Below are 10495 nucleotides of genomic sequence, written 5' to 3' on the forward strand. Positions count from 1 at the left end.
GGCATTTGGCTCTGATAAAAATTTCTATCAGAACACATTTCAAGGTATTGTGGTGACAAATTGAGCTGGGGATGGAAGTCATTTACGGGTTCTAAGTGACTTACGCAGTTTGTGCATGCACCAGGGGGTATTGGAAAAGAGATGGAACGAGTTTTAAAATTGGCTGTGGATTCATTATCATCCTTTTGTTGACAAGTGATAAGAGTTAAGATTCCACTCACAGTGTGAAATTCTTCTCTAGTCTGTCAATCAATGATACGTTAAATTATTAATGCATCACTTGTCATATTCTAGATGGCTAGTTGAATATCTTATGCTGCATCATAAACATTATGTATAATAATATAGGAGCTAGAATATTTGCAGGTTTTTGATTTACAGTCCTGTTTTGTGAGGGTTAGTTTACTTGTCGGTCGAAAGCGGCTTCCATTGATTGGCCCGTCTGAAAAATGCAGCAGCTTTTTCTCATTGTTCACCCTTGTGTGCTACAGCACCGATGTCTGGTTTCATGCATCTCATAGGTATAAGAATAGCAGATGCTGGAGGCTTGCTCTCTCTTTCCCTTTATCTCCAAGGGCTTATGCTGAAAAATCATTGGGAAAGTTTGCTTCAGACTTACGGGGAGAACACTTGCACATTTGCTGCATCCACGACTGTGTATTGATGTCTTTTTGCGGGGGTGAAGGGGATTTCTTCTTCCCATCTCTTGTCTTGATCCAGAATGAAGCTTCTTTCTCAATAATTTTTAGCCGATTGCAATTGATTTAGTCTTGGAGGATAGATTCATGGGAATGAATTGAGTTCCAGAATCACAGAAGCTGGCTGGTAGTGATCATTATGTAAAGTGATTCTGAAAAGTGTCAAAGTAAATGCTGGGAATACTCAACTGGAAGACGAGCAAGTTCAGTGATTTGACACAAATTGCAGTGCTAATTAGTTGCAGAAATTGATAATTTGTTTTGGAGAGCAGTAAGGTCTGACGTATATAAATCCATAAAGACAGCTTCATTACTTGGTTGTAAAACCAGAACACTCAGCAGATCAGACTCTTTCTCCTTCTCTGGGTGCTGCCTGCCTGACCAGGATTTTCTGCTTTCGTTTTAGATTTCTAGCCTCTTCAATATATTTTACTTTCTTTGACTTCTTGTTCTTTGGGTACAGTAAGTTTTCAGGTGGATGCTTGGAAGCCTGGACTTCTTTCTCGCCTTCCATTGTCAAAGTGTCACCATCAACAACCTGATGTCATGAGTCAGATCACTGTTGCAAAGATCAATGCTTCATCTGTATGGAGTCTATTGGCTACCCTGGTTATAACCTGATCACTTTGCCTAGGACTTAAGGCTGACTTATACTTGTGTGTACGGGCTACGCCGTAGCCTACGCAAGTGGCCTACGCCGTTGTGAGCACTTATACTTGTGCGTTGGTGTGTCTGCGTCGCTCTGCAATTCACCGCCAAAACGCTAGTTGGCGGTGGGGTTTCTATGCCACTGTGTTGAGTTTCTTCCTGTACTTCAAACAATGGCGATTGAAACTGAGCGCACCATGTTGGAGTTGGAGCTAATAAATGTTGAACAAGAGTTTCTTCTCTCTCAATTCTGAAATGGTGGAGAAGAAGAAGCAATCGGAAATGCGATGCTACCAAGCGGACCAATCACAGTTGTTGCGGTCTGTGTCGCTGCAACGTGTAGTTACGTTTTGGGAGAGGTGTGCGTTAGACTATGGCATAGGGTTTGGCGTAGAGTACAGCATAGAGTATGTGGCTACGCTGTACCTAAGGTGTATATTTGACACAGAAGTATAAATTGGGCTTTACAGTGGACCATCTTTCCTTTACCCATATTTACTGCTCTAGTTGCCATTGTTGACTGTTATTTGCAATCCAATTCACCCTCTTGCTAGAATTTAGAAGAATGGGGGCAAGGATCTCATTGAAACCTATTGTATATTGAGAGCCCTGTATAGAGTGGGTGTGGAGAGGATGTTTCCTATTGTGTTAGAGCCTTGGACCAGAGGGCACAGACTCTGAATATGGGAACGTCAATTTAGAACAGAGAGGAGGAGGAATTTCATTAGCCAGAGGATAGTGAATCTGTGGAATTTATTGCCACAGGCAGCTGTGGAGGCCAAGTCCTTAGATATATTTAAAGCGGAGGTTCATAGGTTCTTGTTTAGTCAGGGCATCAAAGTTAAAGGGAGGAAGCAGAAGAATAGGGTTGAGAGGGATAATAAATCAGCCATGATGGAATGGCAGAGCAGAATCGATAATTCTGCTTCTTTTCTTATGGTCTTAGTTCTTGCAACCATGGAAGTTCTGAACTGTAGATGGTTTGGACATTCTTTGAGTGATGAGCTCTAGAGTTAATGACGCATCAGTGTGCAATCAAGTGCTAGCTCTGCTTACCCTGCTTATTCTCAGTGAGCGCTCTGCCTGATTCAATCCACCTCCAGGTTGCTGTGCAAAACATTTCAAATCCACCATTCTTCCATTGAATCAGATAAAAGGTTCTTTGGGAACATGTGAATGGGCAATGTCAGGTGCCTATTCCTCGTGGCCTTTGCTCAGTTATAAACTAAGTATATTCCCTTTCATTCTAAATACCGTTTGCTTACTTTTATTGTTTGCACGAATTGTTTTTTCTCTCTCTGCACATTGAGTGTTTTTCAGTTTTTTTTTATGAATTCTTTTGGGTTTCTTGTTTTATGGCTGCCTGAAAGGAAACAAACCTCAAGACTGTATAATGTACTTTGATAATAAATGTACTTTAAATTTTGAATTTTGGTATTTTCAAAAGACACTTTCAAAGCACAAATAGGAGATTAAAATAATACAGGAAAAGGAGAATAAGAAGAGTACCTCATGTGGCACAGCTGGTAGAACAACGGACTCATAGCTCCAGTGACCTGGGTTCAGTCCTGACTGCCAGCGCTGTCTCAGGTGGAGATTGCATGTTCTCCTTGTGACATTGTGCCCTCATTTCCTCTCACATCCCAAAGACACAAAAGTTTGGTAGGTTCGAAGTTTCATTTATTATCAAAGCCATATACAACTCTGAAAATTTTCTTCTCCAGATAGCCACGACACAAAGAAAGAACGTGAAAGTCATTCAGAGAGAAGTATCAATCCAATCCCACCCCACCCCACCCCAGTATGAAAAGGAATGGCATCCGAATCATTAACCCCCCACACAACACGGAACAGGAACATCACCCCTCAAAAACAACCCCTCCCCTCATAAAAAACTAACAGAAGATCAACCCCCAAACACCCTCTCCTCGCACAACCAGACAGAAAAGTAACAGATATTAAAAAAAACACTGGCTATAAAAAGTGTAAGCCAGAAAAAGTCCACAGTCCATAAAAGCAGAATTGCGGCACCATCCTACAATATCCCCAGCATTCATCGAAAGTGAGGGGCACTACTCGAGGCGGCGAGGCCTACCCTCCTGCCACAGCAAGCCACACAACAGTAGGCCGCTCACAGACTCCTTCTTCAACAGCGACCAAAAGGCAGGAAGTCGGCGCCGAAACATGTGCCCACTTCCTGCATTAATTGTAACTTTGTGTAGTGCAGGGAAGTAGTGGAATTGGAGGTTTGGAGTGGGGAGTTGATGGGAGTGTGGGATAAGTATAAAATTTGAATAAAAGGGTGCTTGATGTCAACTGCAGACTTGATGGCTGAAGGCCTAGTTTCTGTAGTGTATGACTCTGTGATCTATCTAGAATACAGAAAACACAGCTGGAAATTAAAAACTACTATGCGACAGCCAAAGAGAGGATAAAAACTGTTGGTGTCACTGAAAGGAAATGATAAAAATCTGTTACTATGAAATTACTTTAAAATTTATCCCACTTCAGTATACTGTATCATTTTGGAAGCGGGCTAGAGCACACAGAAGATATTTTATTATGTCGTTTAGCCCTCTAGACCTGCAATGAATTTATCTGCTGGGCTGTGTAGAAGGATAATTAAAGGACCATCGGGCTTGATTAGGGAGAAAAAAAATGAAAATGTTCTTGTAAAACTGGAGGGGGCAACTAAGACAGCAGCTGAGGCACTCACCAAGATGTAGGGGGAAAATATTAATTTCACAGTGAAGGCAGGAGAGCAGAGGTAAGGAATGAAGGGAAAACAGGTAGTGTGGAGAAACTACTGAGCATTAACCAATCGTCTGGCCCAGGTAGGTTGCATTGATGAGGGAAGCAATTATGGAGATAACTGACTGATCAAAATTTCTTTCCGATAACAGCAGCTCGAGAAAGAGAGCACACAGATGTTAAACGCCTCGAGGGAGGAAAATGGGATGGAAATAGGAACAACAGGCTCACCAACCTGACAAAACTGATGGTAAGTCAATAAGAGGCTGCTGTTAATACCATTTTGTACACATAAGACATTGAAATTGAAACATGGCTGGCTATTCAATAAAATCAGGAATGATCCACTGTCCTTCACTAAACCTATATCCTAGAATATCTGAAAAGCAATCACTCTATCTTGAACATCCTCAGTGACAGCCCCTCTGGAGACATTTTTCTCCTCTTCGTACTGAATTGCTGACCTTTTACTTTGAGACTGTGAGCATTTAGTTCTGGGGATCCAATCCAGAAGAAACGTCAAGTCTTCATCTATCTTGTCAGCCCCTTAAATTCTGGACATTTCAATGCGATCAGAATCCGATGTATTATCATTGACATATTGTGAAATGTGTTGTTTTATGGCAGAAGGATAGTTCAAGTATAAGTTACAAAAATAAATAAATAGTGCAAAAGATGAATAACGAGGTAGTGCTCATGGGTTTATGGACCATTCAGAAATCTGATGGTATCGGGGAGTGTGAGTCTTCAGGCTTCTGTACCTCCTGTCTAACGTTACTAATGTGAAGAAGGCATGTCCTGGATGGTGAGGATCTTTTATTATGGATGATTTTTTTTCAGAATTCTAGTATGCACAGTCTCAGTCTGTTTAATATCTCCTCTCATGACAAACCACCATACCATAGATCTTCACTGCCTTCCTTCCAACACAGGTATATTTTTCTGGAAGGATATACAGTACCATCTCATCAACTGCTTTACCACTCAGCAGCTATCTCCTGCGTTGCCTGTGGAAGAGTTTGTAATTTTCACACTGGCCTCATCAACCACCTGAAACCCCATAAAACCAGACTGGAATCAAGTTATCCTCGATTCCCAGGAGCAGGATAGAGAGAACAGACTTGTAAACACTAGCCCAGACTTGGTCTCATTAGTCTTCTATATAATTAGAGCAGAGTATCTTCAGTCTTGTACTCGATTCTCTTTATGGTGTTTGCCTTCCTAATTGCTTGTTGAACCTACAGTAATTCATTTTCAAGGACATCCAAATCCTTTTGAGCACTGTCTTGTTTCCACATTTAACAATTTTAAACATACTGAAATCCTCACTTTTTCCACTTTGCATTCCATTTGTCATGCTCTTGCCTGTTCATGGAGTCTGCCTATATCCCCTGAATCTCCAGCATACCTTCTTCATAGTCTATACTCTCACTTAGTTTTACATCATCAGCCGATATAGATACAGTATATCCCACCTGGCCCCTCATCCAAATCACTAAATTAGATGGTGAACAATGGGGCCACAGCAGCAAACCTCATCACACCTATTAAGCACAATCTCAGAAATTGAAAACGACCCTTTAATTGAATGGTGTCTTTTGTCAATTACTTAGTCCTCAATACAGGCCAATTTATTCCCCAGAACCATGCACTCTAATTTGTTTTAATAATCCTGGGTATGGCACGTCATCAAAGATCTTTTAAAAGTGTAAGTATAACACATTAGCTAGTTTATCCTCACAATATAAACATCAAACTTCAAACAGATTTCTCAAATGTGATTTGCATTTCAGAAATCCATATTGATTCTTCCTATCTAATCCAAGACTTATTTTTCAAGTGCCCTGTTCTCCTTTCCTTAATAGTCAATTCCAGCATTATTTTTACAAGTGATGTCGGGTTAAATAGTCTACAATTCTCTCTTTTCTCTGCCTCTCTCTACTTTCCTAAATAATGAAGTTTCATTTATTACCTCTCAATATGTGGAGCCATCTTGAACTGGGGTTCCCAGCCTTTTTTATGCAATGGGCCAATACCATTAAGCAAGGGGTCCGTAGACCCCAGGTTGGGAACCCTTGATCTAGAGTCTATGGAATCTAGAAACTTTCGACCAGTGCATCCACTCTCTCCGTAGCCAACTCATTCGAAGCCCCAGAATAGAATTAATCAGATCTTGGAGATTTGTCCCTCTCCAAGCATTAACTTCTACAATGCTTATTTAAAAAAAAATATTCATTTTCCTGATCTATCACTCACAGCAGAGCTGTTTTTCTATCTTGTTTCCAGATTGGATATGAGAGAGTAAATAGAGTGGCAGTCAGTCCATACCCTGCCCATCCATGTACCTATCCAAATTTCTCCTAAATGTTGAAATAAAACCCGCATCTTCCACTTCTTCTGGCAGCTCGTCCACATTCGTACCACCCTCTGAGTGAAGAGGTTCCCCCTCTTGCTCCCCTTAAACATTACACCTTTTACACTTAATCCATGACTTCCAGTTCTCGTCTCACCCAACCTCAGTGAAAAAAGCCAGATTGTGTTTACCCTATCTATACCCCTTCTTATGTACTGTACTTTCTTCTTGGCACCAAAGTTCAACCATAGATAAAGGTTAATACATCATCTTTAAAGCCTGCCTCTCCTATTGTTCCTGTAATTTTATCTCTTCTGTAGATATTTCTGTAATAATGATTGTGGGAATTGGACGGCCTTAGTCACTTCAATCATGAACAGGTTTAACGAAAGGCAGGCAGCAATTTCATCTCTACTAGTCTTTGAACCTGTCCTGAAAGTCATCAAGCAACCATTGTAATTTACTTTGTATTCTGACAACTACTCTTGTGATGGGAAATGTGATTGAAGTTTCTTGACATAATGACTCTTTGCAGAAGCTTTAACTTATTGTGGAAACTGACGGCAGTTGAAGTTAATTCAGATAGAATCTTATCCTTCCCTTAAGATAAGCTTTTGCTCATGGTGGAGAATATTACAGATGAATATTCGGTCCTAAAATTAATTTTTATCTGGCTATGAATATATTCTGCCATTGAAGAAGACAATGATAAACTCCAGCACTTTGAGAAGTCTATATAAGATCTCACCGGCTGATAAACACCTCACAAAACAATAATATGAGACATCTTTAGATTTGCTATGAGTTCCAACTTTTGGATAGTTTTGCCAACTTTCAATGAGTCTTCCTATTTGAAACTTCCCAAGTATGTTTTTGTAATATTTTCATATTTTAAGTGCCTCTTGTAAAATACTCATGATAAATAATGCATGGATAGGAGGAAAGATATGGGAATATGGGTCACATTTCAAGCATTTGATAAGGTTTGCATTTTTTTCTAAACAATAGATGCTCTATTCCATACAGCAATGATTCAATACTTTGTCAAGTACATGCTTCAAATCAAAATCATGGATTGATTCATTCCTTCTTCATGGCTCAATATTTGGAAACACAACACAGAAATATTGATGACTGAGGTGAATTGTTAAAGAAATCCTTAGGTTATTTTGCATCTTGTTTGCTGTATTAGCACTAGTCTGGGATGGATACTCTCTGCAGTGTGATACAAAACTGAATGCTTTATCACTTGCTGAAGATTTTGAATTAAAATTGTAGCTTCTGTAATACTCCTAATGAATTTGCCATCTGTTTTCCTGTGATCACACACTTACATCAGTCCTCTGTGTATAGTGATGAGAATACATGGCAAAACAACTATATTGGCTGAGAACTGTGGTGTTGATTTTCACTGGGCATTTAATAATCATAAAACAAATTTTGGTTGTTCTGTCAGCTTCCTTAATCAATCAATTATTTCTGTTTAGATATTCTATCTAGTATGTGTAATGCGTCTAAGCAGAGAACCTGCGAGACCTGCACTTGCAGGCTCCTTCCAGTCTCTGTCTGGCTAATATGAGTCACCTGTACTCGTTTCTTACTCATCACCGGCAGCCTGTTTGGACCCAACTCTCATCCACAGCCCTCGATCACTCATCAAAGAAGCTAACCTTAACCAGTTATTCCTAGCCATCAGTTACCTTGTTGCCTTGTTGTGTTAGTATCTGTTCTCTCTTGTTTTGTGGCCCCTCGTGGCTTAAAGTTATCGCTCACGCTAAATTGTCTCTGCTGCTCTGCTTTTGTCTCAAGCCTCCTCTACATTTCCTGGCAAGAACCAATCATTTTCTCCCTATCCATGTGTTTTTGGTGTCAAGGTTTTGACGAGTAGTCACATGGTTAGCCTGGATCTCAAACAAAGTAACAGTTGATCAGATACTCGATTTGCATCAAGAGCTTAGAGATTCGACATAGAGTCAGAGCCACTGGGCACTATAGCACACCGACTGGTCTTGTGGCATGTGTAATCCACGTTGACCTGATTTCTGCCTAGTCAGCCATGATTGAATGGCGGAGCAGACTTGATGGGCCAAATGGCCTAATTCTGCTCCTATGTCTTATGGCCTTATGGGCTAAATGTTACAATTGAACCCATATCTATCACTTCCATTTCTGCTCATTTCACACTCACAACACTCCCTGAGTGAAGAACCTTCCCCTCAGGTTCACCTTAAATATTTTTACCTTTCTGCTTAAACCTGACTCCTCCAGTGTCACCCAACCTGAAGGGAAAAAGCATGCATGCGTCCACCCTGTCTACCCCCTTCATAATTTTGCACACCTCTTTAAGACCTACTCAATGTCTCGCGCTTCAGGGAATAAAATCTTGAACGATTCGACCTCCATAACTTAGCTCCTCAAGTCCTGGCAATATCTGTGGAAAAATTTTCTGCAGTCTTTCAAGGTCATTGATATCTTTCCTGTAGATAGGTGACCAGAACTACACACAGTCATCTGAATTTGGTCACCAATCTCTTACACAAGTTTAGCATCCCAGGTCCCCTTGTTCCACTGCAAATCTCAGTGCCCTCCCATTCGTTGTACAATTCTCTTGATTTATAAATGAAAATTATCACTATAGATATCCTATATTCATATCATAAGCATACACTATAGTGTACATGTGTTTTAATGCAATCATAAAGAAATACTGGAGGATATTCAGATGAAAACTTGTAGTGATCCATTTCACTTTCATGGTTTGTGTTGCCCATTTTGCAGTGATGAGTGAGATTTTGCTGTTGAGGCATGGCTGTTTCTCATCTTCCAATAACGAGTGCAAATTCTTCTTCCAATTCTGGCTAAAAAACTTCTGTTTTCTCTTACTCCACATCTTACAGTCAGTAATGTTGTTACCATCAACAAACTTAGAACACTGGACTACTAACACTTAAATTCTATAAGCACAGCTTGTAATACACGGGTTCATAATCTGAGAAGGTATACTACAGAGAGCTTACAAGCCCATTGGTGTATTGGCATCAGTGGCTGAATACAGTCTTACTACAGTCATCTGATCTCTGAGGGTACCCTGTGCTGGTGTCATAGTCCCTGATATGTGAGGGTGAAATTACAGGATGTCAAAGAGTGAAAATCCCCTGAAAACCACATTTAAACTGTGAATGAGCCAAGCGTGTAACTTGTGAGCTGCTGTCTGGCTAGGCTTGTGCAAGACAAAAAATCATGGAAGTCACCGATTCAAGATCATGTTTTGCAGGTTGTAACCATCAGTCACCGTCGTCCTGGCTATCCCTCGGGGTCGAGGATGATGGTCTTCGTTCTGAAGAAGTGGCCCACAGAGTGAAGACATCTGTGCGTGTATTTGTTTAACATGTACTTGGTGTTGCACTCCAAGAAGCACACGGTACTTCACAAATCAACCAAATGATTCGAATGGCATGGAAACCACGACGATTGGAGCTGATGGATTTGTTGCAGCCTTCATCCGCTTTCACAGCCATTGAGTTTGAAGTAACTTCGTCCGCCTGTTCCACCACCGAGGTCTTGGTTGAATTGTTCTTTGTCAGGGACCTCACCCTCGACCTTACCGCCATGGGTGACCCTACCAGGAGCATAGCTCCAGACGGCATCGCTCTCGGGATCACAGGACCACACAAGCTTCTCCACCACGACACGGTGACAATCCACGGAGAAGATTACCATGAGGTTTTTTTTAACCATGAGTAAAAAATCAGTCTAGAAATAATTTCTATGTTAAAATAATATCTACACATCAGAAATACTTGACGGTTAATTTGCTTACATCCAACCTGACACTCTCTAGAAAATGCAAGGCTCTTCTTTTTTTCCTTTGTAGTCCCAGGAAAGGTTCCAGATTGTTGTTAAAGAACCAATTTGTTTCAATTAAAACAGCTTTGGTGGTTTTACAACCTAAAGGGATTCCAGTCATTCACAATGTAGCTACTTAAATGCTCTCAGATTATGTGGGGATGCGCAATAAATTAATGACTCTTTGTGTGAGCATTAT

The sequence above is a fragment of the Mobula hypostoma genome, chromosome 27, assembly GCF_963921235.1.
Source record: "Mobula hypostoma chromosome 27, sMobHyp1.1, whole genome shotgun sequence".
NCBI lineage: Eukaryota > Metazoa > Chordata > Chondrichthyes > Myliobatiformes > Myliobatidae > Mobula > Mobula hypostoma.